Raw genomic sequence first — 13,995 nt, forward strand, 5'->3', positions numbered from 1 at the left:
ATCTTGATTTTAATTTAACACAAAATAGCTTGAATCGTGAATTGAAAAGAAGAACTCTGTCTCCTTCTTTGAATTCTTTTGAACTTCTGATTCTTTTGTCATGTCATTTCTTCGTTCTTTCTTTATAGATTAATGAATTTTCGTATGCTTCATGTCTTAATTCTTCTAATTCGTTTAGTTGACTTAACTGTAGACGTCCAGCTTCATGTAAATCAAGATTACATGTCTTCAAAGCCCAAAATGCTTTGTGTTCAATTTCTACTGGAAGATGACATGCTTTTCCGTAAACGAGTTTAAAAGGTGTGGTACCAATTGGAGTTTTGTAGGCTGTTCTAAAAGCCCAGAGTGCATCCTCCAATTTAATGGACCATTCCTTCGGATTTGATCCTACGGTTTTCTCTAGAATACGTTTTAAAGCTCGGTTGGTATTTTCAACTTGTCCACTTGTCTGTGGATGATAAGCAGTGGAGATTTTATGAGTTACTCCATATCTTTTGAGAACTTTCTCAAGTTGATTATTACAGAAATGAGTTCCCCGATCACTTATTAAAGCTTTCGGTGTTCCAAACCTAGCAAAAAGACGTTTTAAAAAGTTGACTACAACTCGTGCATCGTTAGTTGGGAGAGCTTGTGCTTCAGCCCATTTAGATACATAATCAATGGCTACGAGAATATAGAGATTATTATGAGATTTTGGAAATGGACCCATAAAGTCAATACCCCAAATGTCAAATACTTCACATACTTGAATGACATTTTGTGGCATTTCATCACGTTGACTTATTTTTCCGGCCCTTTGACATGCATCACAGGATTTGCAAAGAAGGTGTGCGTCTTTGTAAATTGTAGGCCAATAAAATCCAGCATCATAAACTTTTCTTGCTGTTAGTTGAGGCCCATAATGCCCTCCTGTTGGTCCAGTGTGACAATGGTTTAAGATTTGACTGGCTTCATCCCCGAATACACATCGGCGTATTATTCCATCGGGACAACTTTTAAACAAATGTGGATCTTCCCAGAAATAGTGTTTTATATCACTAAAGAATTTCTTTCGTTTTTGGTACGACAATCCTTTTTCAAGGAATCCACATACTAAGTAGTTTGCATAGTCTGCAAACCATGAAATTTCATTATAATCTATCTTCAATAGATATTCATCAGGAAAGTTGTCTTGTATGGCCGATTCATTTAGAACTTCTAATTCGGGATTTTCAAGACGAGAAAGATGATCAGCGGCGAGATTTTCTGCTCCCTTTTTATCTCGGATTTCAATATCAAACTCTTGTAAGAGTAAGATCCAATGGATTAATCTTGGTTTGGCATCTTGTTTCGAAAATAGGTATCTAAGAGCAGAATGGTCGGTATAGACCACCGTTTTAGCTAGAACGAGATATGAACGAAATTTGTCAAAAGCAAAGACAATAGCAAGGAGTTCTTTTTCAGTAGTTGTGTAATTTGTTTGTGCTCCTTGTAACGTCTTACTAGCATAATATATAGGTTGAAATCATTTTTCAATCCTTTGTCCTAAAACGACTCCCATTGCAAAATCACTTGCATCGCACATAAGTTCAAACGGTAGATTCCAATTTGGAGTTATCATAATCGGCGCATTAGTGAGTTTCTCTTTAAGAATATTAAAAGATTTGATACATTCATCTGAAAAGATGAATGGAGCATCCTTTTCTAGGAGTTTATTCATAGGAGTGGCAATTTTAGAAAAATCTTTTATGAAACGTCGGTAAAAACCGGCATGCCCTAAAAAAATCCTAACTCCTCTAACATTGGTGGGATGTGGAAGTTTAGCAATTACATCTACTTTAGCTCTATCCACTTCAATTCCTTCCTTTGAAATTTTATGACCAAGAACGATGCCTTCTTTAACCATGAAATGGCATTTCTCCCAATTAAGTACTAGATTTGATTGTTCGCATCTAATAAGCATTCGTTCAAGATTAACTAGACATGATTCAAATGTATCACCGAAGACTAAAAAGTCATCCGTGAAAACTTCCATGCATTCTTCTATCATGTCGTGAAAAATCGCCATCATGCACCTTTGAAAGGTTGCAGGGGCGTTGCAAAGTCCAAATGGCATGCGTTTGTAAGCAAAAGTACCATAAGGGCACATGAACGTGGTTTTCTCTTGGTCCTCGGGTGCTATTGGAATTTGAAAATATCTGGAAAAACCATCAAGAAAACAATAGTAACTATTTCCGGCTAATCTTTCCAACATTTGATCAATAAAAGGTAAGGGAAAGTGATCTTTTCTGGTGGCGTCATTTAATTTTCTATAATCAATACATACATGCCATCCTGTTACAGTTCTAGTAGGAATAAGCTCATTTTTCTCATTTGTGATAACAATCATGCCACCTTTCTTAGGCACGCATTGAACTGGGCTTACCCATGGACTATCAGAGATTGGATAAATTAAACCTGCATCAAGCAGTTTAATAATTTCTTTTTTAACAACATCTTGCATATTAGGATTTAGTCTTCGTTGGCGTTGCACATACGTTTTATGACCTTCTTCCATAAGGATTTTATGTGTGCAATACGAAGGACTTATTCCTTTAATATCATGAATCTTCCATGCAATGGCTGGTTTATGAGCTTTTAACACAGAAATGAGTTGTGATTTCTCATTTTCAGTAAGAGAAGACGATATTATTACAGGTAATTCAGATTCACCATGTAAATAAGCATATTCTAAATGGTTTGGAAGTGGCTTTAACTCTAATGTCGGTGGTTCTTCTATCGATGATTTATATCGATATCTGTCTTCTTCTTTTAGCATTTAAATTTCTTCTGTTGTTGGTTCATATCCATTATCCATAAGTGTAGCTAACATTTCAGTTTCATCAATTGGTTCAGTACCTTCTCCTAAAGAACATTCTCCTGTTCCTTGTAATTCTGGAAATTCTTCTAACAATTCTGTATGTGATTCTATAGTTTGAATATAATAGCATGTATCATCTGCAGATTGCGGTTGTTGCATTGATCTATCAACTGAAAAGGTAACTCTCTCTTCCGCTATACTTAGGGTTAGTTTCTTACCAAACACGTCTATCATTGCTTTAGCCGTGTTTAAGAATGGTTTTCCTAATATGAGAGGAACTTGAGAATCTTCTTCCATGTCCAGAATAACAAAATCTACTGGAAATACTAAAGTACCAACTTTAACTAGCATGTTTTCCATTATCCCTCTAGGATATTTTATTGATCTATCGGCTAGTTGTATGCTTATTCTTGTTGGTTTCAATTCTCCAAGGTCTAGTTTAGTGTATAGTGAATACAGCATTAAATTTATACTAGCACCTAAGTCTGCCAATGCTTCTATTGAACTAAGACTACCCAGAAAACATGGAATTTTGAAACTTCCTGGATCAGATAGTTTTTCTGGTATCTTATTCAACAGCACTTCTGAACAATTAGCATTCATAGTAACAGCCGAGAGTTCTTCCATTTTCTTTCTATTTGAGATTAGATCTTTCAGAAATTTAGCATATCTAGGCATTCCTGAAAGTACATCAATGAAAGGAAGATTTACATTTATCTGTTTAAACATATTCAAGAATTTGGATTGCTCGGCTTCAAGTCTCTCTTTTCTCATTTTACTCGGGTAAGGAAGTGGTGGTTGGTATGGTTTAACATAGGGTTTAGCCTTAACTGTGTTATCTTTATTAACCTTTTCAACTACCGGTTCTTTTTCCTTATCTTGTTCAGGTTGTGGTTCTTGTGGAATAGGAACAACTTCATCAGAAATTACAGGTATTTCAGGTGGTTTAAGTGTAATACCACTTCTTGTGGTAATGGCTTTAGCTGTTTCATTCCGGGGGTTAGCATTTGTATCACTAGGTAAACTTCCCGGTTTTCTTTCACCTATTAACATTGCTAGGTTACTCACTTCTTGTTCCAGATTTTGAATAAAAGCTTGTTGATTTCTAAATGCTTGAGCATTTTGTTAATTGGTTTGTTTCTGAGATGTGAAAAACTGTGTTTGAGATTCAACTAGCTTCGTCATCATATCTTCTAAATTTGGCTTTTTATCATCGGTTTGTGGTGGTTTGTTTTGAAAATTAGGTCTTTGCTGATTGTAAGTATTATTGGATACTTGTTGATTACTAGGACCTTGTTGATTGTTGTATGGAACATTTCGATTATAATTCTGGTTTTGGTTGTAAATTGTTCTTGGCGGTTGATAATTATTCTGATAATTATTTCCAGGCCTTTGGTTTATGTATGAAACATTCTCTCTTTGTTCCATTGTTAGTTCAATACTGAGATAATCTTTTGTCAAATGTGGTCCTCCACACTGCTCACAACTAATTCGTATTGAGTGAATATCTTTAGTCATCTTTTCCATTCGTCTCTCGACAGCATCTATCTTTGCTGAAATGGAATCTAAGTCATGGCTAGAATCGGCTCTAGCTGCTTTAGATGATCTAACGATATCTTTTTCTTGGTGCCACTCATGTGAGTGGGAAGCAGTGTTATCAATAATTTTATAAGCGTCAGTTTCTGTTTTCTTCATAATGGAACCACCAGCTGCTATGTCTATGTCTTTTCTTGTAGTGATGTCGCATCCTTGGTAGAATATTTGTACTATTTGACAGGTGTCTAAACCATGTTGCGGACATCCTCTCAATAATTTTTCAAATCTGGTCCATGCCTCATATAGAGTTTCATTTGGCTTCTGTGTGAATGTAACAATTTCTCCTTGAAGTCTTACGGCTTTAGATGCCGGAAAGAATTGTTTAAGAAATTTTTCAACTAAAACGTCCCATGTATCAATCGCCCTTCAGGTAACGATTCCAACCAATCTTTGGCTTCTCACTTTAAAGTCCAGGGAAATAACATGAGATATATCTGTTCATCCTCCACTTCTCGGATTTTAAATAGAGTGCAGATCCTATTAAAGGTACGAAGATGTTCATTTGGATCTTCCTTCGGCGCACCACTAAATTGGCATTGATTAGTCACCATGTGTAGAATTTGTCCTTTGATTTCATAATCTGGCGCATTAATGTCAGGTTGAGTAATTGCGTGACCTTGGCCAGTGCGTTTAGCTCTCATTCGGTCTTCCATACTTAAAGGTTCCAGATTCTCCATGATTGAATTTGTTGAATCTGAATCACTAGAGGATTCTGATTTAATGGTTGATTCCTCAACAATCTCTGTTTGAATGATTGGTGATTTCGGAGGAAAGATTAGTGGTTCAGGATCTATGAATCGTCCCTGAATATTCTCCGGATTCTCAATTGTGAGGTCGGGTTCAAAAAAAGGATTATCGAAAATTTGAATTGGAGTACTTGGTCGACTGGATGACGATTCTAAAGAAAAATCAACGGCGACAATATTTGCTAGATGTCTTGATCGAGTTACAGGTGGTGAACGTACAAAAGGTGGTGAACGTTTTGCTTGGTGCATTCACTGAATATCCTATTAGTTTTTAAAAAGAAAGAAAAATTATATAAGTTATCAAAATTAATAAACTTTTCTGATTTTGCCCACGTTTCGAATAGCCAAAAGATGCAGCAGAGGGGCAGGATTCGTTTGGTCTCAATATAATTGAGTACTGTTTGGCTCCAATAACCCGGTCCACGTATAAATCCAACTATTACTACGAACCAGAAAATTTTGATGTCTATCAATTTAACCGCTTAAAATAATTTTTCGTAATTTAAAGAAATTTAGATAAGAAGTAGAAAATTCTATGTCCTAAAAACTAGAATGGCGAGAAATAAGAAAGAAAAAGAGTGACTTATAAAACTTTAAAACACTCGACTAACCCAACATTATTATTATCACTAACTTAAAATTAAAATTGCAAATTGAGATTACTAATTAGAGTGATAATTGATACATAGGTAAAAGGCGTCAAAAAATAAAAATAAGAAAGTAGCGCGTCGAAACTTAAAAAGGAACTAAAAACTAAGAATTAAAAGTTGCGTCTAAAAATATTAAAGCTTACAAGTAAAACTATATCCCAAATGACAATATCTTAAAAAGGTACTAAAAACTTAGAACGGTGTCGCAAAATTCTAGAGCACCTAAATCTTAGTCTAAAGAAAAAACACTTTAGGTATTTTACGGCAAAGCCTAAAAATCTAGAAATAAAAATAACTATGGCAAAAACTATGGATTAAAACTAAATACGAGCGAAAAATACAAAAATTACGCTAAAATAATTAAAAAGAGACAAAATATAAAAATATACTAAAAAGTTGTAAAAAGTACAATTTTTATAAAAATATTATTTTTATATTATTTATTTTATAAAACTATTAATTTTAAAACTAATTAAACTAAAATAAAACAAATTAAAAACTAAAATTAATTAATATTAAAAGTATAACACTAATTAGGGTTAAAGTATAATAATAATAAATAATACCCCTTAATTAATGCAGTACGATGTCAACTGTGGCGTGTCAGCAGGGCTCATGCGATCGCATGAGTCCTAAGTTACCCGGCCATGCGATCGCATGGGCTAGGTTTTCGGGCCAGTGACTGGGCTGCTACAGTACTGGACTCGAATTTATTTATATTTTTTTTTTCTGTTTTATACAATTATATAATATATAATATATTTATATAATTTAAATAAAACTTATATTTTTATAAAATAAAGATAAAGAAACTTTTATAGAACTTAAATATTTAACAAACTCTTAAAAATATTTATATTTTTCTTTTTCTTTTTATATTTTAGAATATTTAAAACGTATTTTTACAAAAGCGTATTTTTTTATAAAAGTAAACTTAAAAATAAAACTCTTTTTTTATATATATAGCGTTGCTCTTCCGGCTTTTAAGCTAGATTTGCTCCCCGGCAGCGGCGCCAAAAATACTTGATGTGCGTAAAGGTGTATATGAAATAGCTTATATTTTACTAGGAAAAACTATTAAATACGATACAATTTACACAAGATATTTATTTATTTATAGAATGGATATACCTAAACCTTGCTACAACACTTATAGGCAGTGTACCTAATCGTACAGTAGTGTAGTTTTTAGTAAGTCCGGTTCGTTCCACAGGGAAATCTTTAAACAAAGCTTAACGCTATATTAGTTTTATTTTATAAAAATACAAATATATATATATAAGTAATATTATTATTATAAAAGGGGTTTTTTTTACCGTTTAATGACCGGTTTATCGATTTTAAAACTCTAGTCGCAGTTAAAACCTAATGTAAAATATTAAATAAATAAAAGACTTAATTTAAAGCGTAAAATAAATAACGATAATGAAATTGCGATAAATAAAAGTGCGATAAAATAAACTTGCGATAATTAAAGAGTCGGTAATTAAAAGTGCAATTAAATACAATGACAATAAATAAAAGTGCGATAATTAGAAGTGCAATTAAATATGAAAATAAAGGAATTATGCTTATTTAAACTTCCGTAATCATGATGTTTGACGCGTTGATTTTAGTTTTATGCCCATGGGTTAATTGTCCTTTGTCCTGGATTATTCAATATATCCGTCTAGTTTTTGTCCATAACAGTCCATCAGTCATAAATATAAAGTGCGAGTATCCTCGTCAAATTATCCTTATACCCGAAGTCAAATATTCCAACTAATTGGGGACTTAAACTGTAACAAGGTTTTGTTACTTTATTTAATAATTACACCAGGATATCGACTGCGTGTAACCCAAGGTTTTAATACTTTGTTATCAATTATGCCAAGTGTCCTTGTACATAATTTCACCCTTGTTTTGATAATTCCATAGACTATTAATCCATTATCGTGTCCAGTTAAATGAACGATTATTCGTACATATAAATATCCCGCCCATCGTGTCCGATCGAGTGTATATGGTTATTTATAGGTATGCCCAATTGTAAATCTTTATATTAAAATTAACAAACTATCATTTAGTTAAATAAATATAAAGCCCATTAATAGTCCATAGTCTAATTTCCACAAGTGTCGTTCTTTTGTCCAAACCATAATTATGGTACAAAGCCCAATTATCCAATTTTAGTATTTTTAGCCCAACATCATGATTACTTCGGCTTAAATAAGCATAATAATAATTTAGCTATGAGACATTAAATAAAAAAGGTTGAACATAACTTACAATGATTAAAAATAGCGTAGCGTTACACGGACAGAATTTCGACTTACACCCTTACAACATTTGCTAACATACCCTTATTATTATAAATTAAAATTAAAATTAAAATATAAATATATATATAATACGTTTAGATAGAGAGATTGATATATGATATATGATGTTCACCAGACTGCGAATTTTTATAGGCATGTGGGCTGAAAAAGGAGCTCATGCGATCGCATGAGCTTTACCCTTCAAGGCCATGCGATCGCATGGCCAGCTGGGGAGGCTCAAAAGTCTTTTAAAAACGTGGGCTGCTTATTTATTTATTATATAATATAATTTATATAATTAAATTAAATTATATATATATATATATATTATATTATATTCTTATACTCCGTTGACTTGTAATTTTTAGTCCATTGCGTCGAGCGTTGAGAGTTGACTCTGGTCCCGATTCCGAATTTTCGAACGTCCTTGCGTACAATTTAATATCTTGTACTTTGCGTTTTGAATCTTGTACTCTTGTAATTCTGAGACGTTTCTTATCAATAATTGGAACCTCTTTGATTGTACTTTGTACTTTTTAAGCTTTTTGGTCGTTTGCGTCTTCAATTCGTCGAATCTGTCTTTTGTCTTCACCTTTTATTATTTAAACGAATATCACTTGTAAATAGAACAATTGCAACTAAAAGCTTGTCTTTCTTGAGGGATAATGCTATGAAATATATGTTTGTTTTTAGCATTATCATCCTCTGACACTGACACGTGTCCAGATCCAAATAGGTCAACTAAAAGAAGGTCAAAGTCAAAACAAGTTAAGACAATTCAAAAACTCAAAAAGGAAATTTCAAAACTCAATGAAAAAATAAAGAGTCAAGAAAAATCTTCAGTTAAAAGAACATCTTGCTTTCCTGAGAAACTTAAGAAGGTATGGAAACCTAAATTTGTGAAAATAAAGGTGTTTTGAAAATAGTTAAGGATAAGTTGATCTGGATTGGAAACAAAGCTTTTGTCTGGAGAGTGAAGGGTACTCCAATTGAACCCACTGAAAAGTGGGTTCCCCTTAAAAACTAACCATTCTCTTTTGTTTGTGTCTTGTATAATAGGGTAACATGTGGTATTTGGATAGTGGTTGCTCAAGACACATGACTGGGTGCAAAGAGCATCTTGTAGGGTTTGTTGAAGAAAAAGGTCCTTCTGTTAGATATGGTGATAACTCTGTTGCAAAGACTATTGGTTATGGTACTGTTATAGCTGGAAGTGTTTCATTTAAGAAAGTTGCTTTAGTTGAAGGGTTGAAGCATAATCTGCTAAGTGTGAGCCAAATTGCTGATGAAGACTGTGAAATCAGAATAAGAAAGAAAACTGGTATTATTTATGATCCAAAAGAAAGGCCAACACTTGTAGCCTGGAGATTTCAAAATGTGTATATGCTGGATCTAGATTCTATTGATGTTGGAATTGAAACATGTCTGTACTCTCATACTGTCCCTGAACTTAATTGGCTTTGGCATAAAAGTCTTTCTCATCTTAATTTTAAAAACATTAATGAGCTTTCCAAAAAGAAGCTTGTAAGAGGTCTGCCTCAACAACTTTTTAAGAAAGATAAACCTTGTTCTGCTTGTATTATGGGTAAACAAACCAAAACAAAGTTTCTCTCTAAAACCCTAGCTACTATTAGTGATCCACTTCACATGCTTCACATGGATTTGTTTGGTCCAATGAACACTAGTAGTCTGGGTGGGAAAAGATATACTCTGGTAATTGTTGATGAGTATTCTAGATTTACATGGGTTATTTTCTTAGCTGCAAAAAGTGATGCTCCTGAAGAAATCATCAATTTGATCAAGAGAGAGCAGGTTCAAAAAGGTGTTTTTGTTAAACAATTGAGAAGTGATCATGGTACTGAGTTCAAAAATGTTACATTAATTGATTTTTGTGAAGAGTCTGGAATTGGTCAAAATTTCTCTGCTGTTAGAACTCCACAACAAAATGGAGTTGCTGAAAGAAGAAATAAAACCCTTATTGAAGCAGCCAGAACCATGTTATGTTAATCAAATGTTGCTCTAAGGTTCTGGGCAGAGGCGGTTAATACAGCTTGTTATACTCAAAATAGATCCTTGATTGTGAAGAAACATGGCAAAACTCCCTATGAGTTATACCATAAAAAGGTGCATACTATTCATTACCTCCATGTATTTGGGTGTAAGTGCTATATTTTAAATCAAAGAGATCAGCTTGATAAGATGAGGCCAAAATCTGATGAAGGTATATTTATGAGATATTCTTCTGTATCTAAAGCTTATAGAGTGTATAATCAGAGGAGAATGAAGATTGAAGAATCCATTAATGTTTCCTTTGATGAAAGTTCTATAGAAATGGATCAGATATCCAGAACTGAGCAATCTGCACTTGGTGAATTGTCAAATTTAATTTCTGGAAACAGTGTTCAGACTCTGGATTCAGAGTCTGAGTCAGATGAACCTAACTTGTCTAGGTTAAGAAATGAATCTGCAGATAATACTCACACAGAAGAAGTTCCACAAGAAGATGAGCCTGTTGTTATTCAAGAAAGTAATCAGTCATCAAATACCACCGTGGATCATGTTGTTCCTACTAGAAAATCATCTAGAAATATAGTCCCTCCAAAGCATCTTGAGGATTATGTTGTGGATCCTACTGGTTTGCCTAAACCTAGTTCTTCTGCTCAGACACCTGTGTCTGACTTTGCTATAGCAAATTACTGCTTCTTTTCTTGTTTTCTTTCACTAATTGAGCCCAAAGAAGTATATGAAGCATTGGCTGACAATGATTGGGTTAAGGCTATGACTGAAGAATTGACAGAATTTGAAAGGAATGATGTTTGGGAATTGGTTCCAAAGCCTGCTGATAAAACTGCAATAGGCACAAAATGGATTTTTAGAAACAAGGTTGATAAAGATGGTATTGTAATCAGAAATAAAGCAAGGTTGGTTGCTCAAGGGTACAGACAAAAAGAAGGAATAGACTATGATGAGACTTTTGCTCCTGTTGCTAGAATTGAAGCTATTAGACTATTTCTGGCATATGCTACTCACAAAGATTTCAAGGTGTTTCAAATGGATGTGAAGAGTGCTTTCCTGAATGGTAAATTGCAAGAAGAGGTGTATGTGAAACAACCTCCTGGTTTTGTAAGTAAGAAATTTCCTAAGCATGTTTACAGATTGAAGAAAGCATTGTATGGTCTGAAGCAAGCTCCCAGAGCCTGGTATGATACCTTGTCAACATTTCTTCTAGAAAAGAACTTTTTCAGAGGAGCCATTGACAAGACTTTATTTATCAAAAAGGACAAAGGTGATATGTTACTTGTTCAAATTTATGTTGATGACATTATTTTTGGGTCTACTAATCCACACTTAAGAAAATGGTTTTCTGACATTATGTCTGAAGAGTATAGAATGAGTAATTTGTGTACTTTAAACTATTTTCTTGGGTTGCAAATAAAACAGAGTTCTGAAGGCATTTTTATTAACCAAAGTAACTACATTTCTGATATGTTAACTAAATATGGTTTTAAAAATTGTTCTACTTTAAAAACTCCAATGAGTGTTTCTGAAAAGCTTGATAAAGATGAATCTGGGAAACTCACTTGTCAATCAACCTATAGAGGTATGATTGGATCTTTGCTATACTTAACTGCTAGTAGACCTGATATAATGTTTGCTACATGTCTTTGTGCACGTTACCAATCAGATCCTAGGGAGTCTTATTATAAAGCTGTGAAAAGAATTTTTAGGTACTTAAAAGGTACCCCTAACCTGGGTCTTTGGTATTCTAAAGACTCAGGGTTTGATCTAATTGGTTACACAGATGCAGACTATGCAGGTTGCAAATTAGACAGAAAAAGCACTTCTGGTGTATGTCAATTATTAGGTGAAAAGTTGGTTAGCTGGTCCAGTAAAAAGCAAAATTCAGTGGCCACTTCCACAGCAGAAGCTAAATATGTAGAAGCAGGAAGTTGTTGTGCTCAGTTACTTTGGATGCAACATCAACTTTTGAATTTTGGGTTAATATTGACCAAAACTCCAATAATGTGTGACAATGAAAGTGCAATTACTATTACTGAGAATCCAGTGTTTCACTCCAGAACCAAGCATATTGAAATCAGACATCATTTTATAAGGGATTGTGTTGAAAAGGGCAAAATGTTTTTAAAGCATATTGGCACTAAGGATCAATTGGCAGATATTTTCACTAAAGCACTTCCTGAGGAAAGACATTTTTATCTTCTTGGACAACTTGGAATGTTAAATCCATCAATTGAAATATTGTCCAGTGATGATACTCTCTAAACTGTTGTTGTAAAAAAAAAAAAAAAATTAGAGTCTGGATTACGTCATATTCAGAGTCTGGATGACACCATGTTATTTAGAGTCTGGAAAGGTTTACTCTGTTTGTGTATTTTTACTGTAAATTTGTTTTCTTCTTTGGTCAATAAAGGTTTTCTTTATTCGGGTTTATAAAGTAAAAAGTTAAATTTTGAAGGGGGTTAATGGTAACTTTTTGAAATTTTTGTGTCAGAGGTATTTATATTTCCCCTAATTTTCTTTCTTCAAAATCTTCTTCAAATTAATCTTCAAATATAAACCCTAATCCCTCTCATTCGATCATCATCTTCTTCAAAACCTCTCTCGATTTTCATAATTCACTCGTGTTCTTGCAAGTTTTTGATTGAAGCTAATGGCAAATACGAAGTTCATTCCTTTTGTTCTTGTTCCAACCGATAACATGATTAGGGCAAAAGAAATCAGAGGAGAGAAGGATGTGCAGGTTTCAGCTAACAATAGGGTTGCTTGTGCTACTATTCCTGCGAATTTTGCTAATGAAGGGTATGAGGATTTGGTATTGTTCATGCGAAATCATCCTTTAAAGGAGGCTTTCTTCAAGACAACTATCATGTTTCCAGAGATGTTAGGCAAATTTTGGTATACCTATGTTGAAAACAGAGAAGCTAGATCTATCACTGGTACTTATCGAGATGGTAACAATTCTTTAACTATTACAGAAAATCATTTAAGAATTGCTTTGAATCTTCCTGTACAGGATAACTTTGTTAGAACTGTGTCAAGGTCTGCTGTGAGATCTTGTTTTTCTATGGTTGGTCAGCCTGTAACTAATTCTTCTGTTAAGATTAGTATGTTCTCTCCAAGGTGGATGTTTTTATTATCGAATGTCAATAGAAGTTTGAGCTTTAAATGTGGTAGTCTGACTGAGGTTAATGATTACGAGGCACATCTGTTTCATGCAATAGTCACAGGAAGGAATATTGATTTTGCACGTTTAATCTTCAATGAGCTCTTGGTTCTCACTGAAAAAACTCCAAGAGATCATAATGTGCCTTTTATCAGGTTTTTAAGTCTAATGTTTGAACAAGCTATGACACCTGCTTTGTATGATGGGCTTAAAGTGTTTCGTGTGTATGAGTATACTTTTATTCCAGAATGTAGTGTCAGAATATTTCACAGCCACATTGTGAATGATCAAGAGGTAGCTCTTACTCCTGCTATGTTGCATTGGGTCAATCTTGGCCGTGCAGACCAACCTACAGATTCTGAGCAATCAGGGTCTGCAGGGGCATCTTCTTCAGAATTTGAGCAATCAGGGTCTGCAGGAGATCACAACAATGGTCAACCATCTTTAGAATCTGAGCAATCAGATTCTACCCCCACACAAACTCCACCCCATGTTGTTTCACAAACAGAGCAGGCTGAAGACATGGGTGAGGATATCCCACCTCACTCTAACCCATCTTCACCCACTGCTGCTGAGCAAATTATCCACTTAACCCACCTTATGAACCCACCAGTTTATACGGAGAATACCACCATATCTAAAACCTTAGATACTACAGCACTTGTGGATTCACCTCAAA

The 13,995-nt window shown here is 34.0% G+C and overlaps 1 non-coding gene and 1 pseudogene across 1 annotated transcript; both read left to right on the forward strand.

The window, feature by feature from the left end:
- Positions 1-13,995, forward strand: part of LOC139869218 (sulfate transporter 4.1, chloroplastic-like) — a 73,024-nt pseudogene that overhangs the window by 55,694 nt on the left and 3,335 nt on the right.
- LOC139869850 (small nucleolar RNA R71) lies at positions 4,623-4,729 on the forward strand. The gene has a single exon (XR_011766424.1). It is a non-coding gene; the product is annotated as a small nucleolar RNA R71 (small nucleolar RNA).

This window comes from Rutidosis leptorrhynchoides, chromosome 9 (genome assembly GCF_046630445.1).
Source record: "Rutidosis leptorrhynchoides isolate AG116_Rl617_1_P2 chromosome 9, CSIRO_AGI_Rlap_v1, whole genome shotgun sequence".
NCBI classification, from domain to species: domain Eukaryota; kingdom Viridiplantae; phylum Streptophyta; class Magnoliopsida; order Asterales; family Asteraceae; genus Rutidosis; species Rutidosis leptorrhynchoides.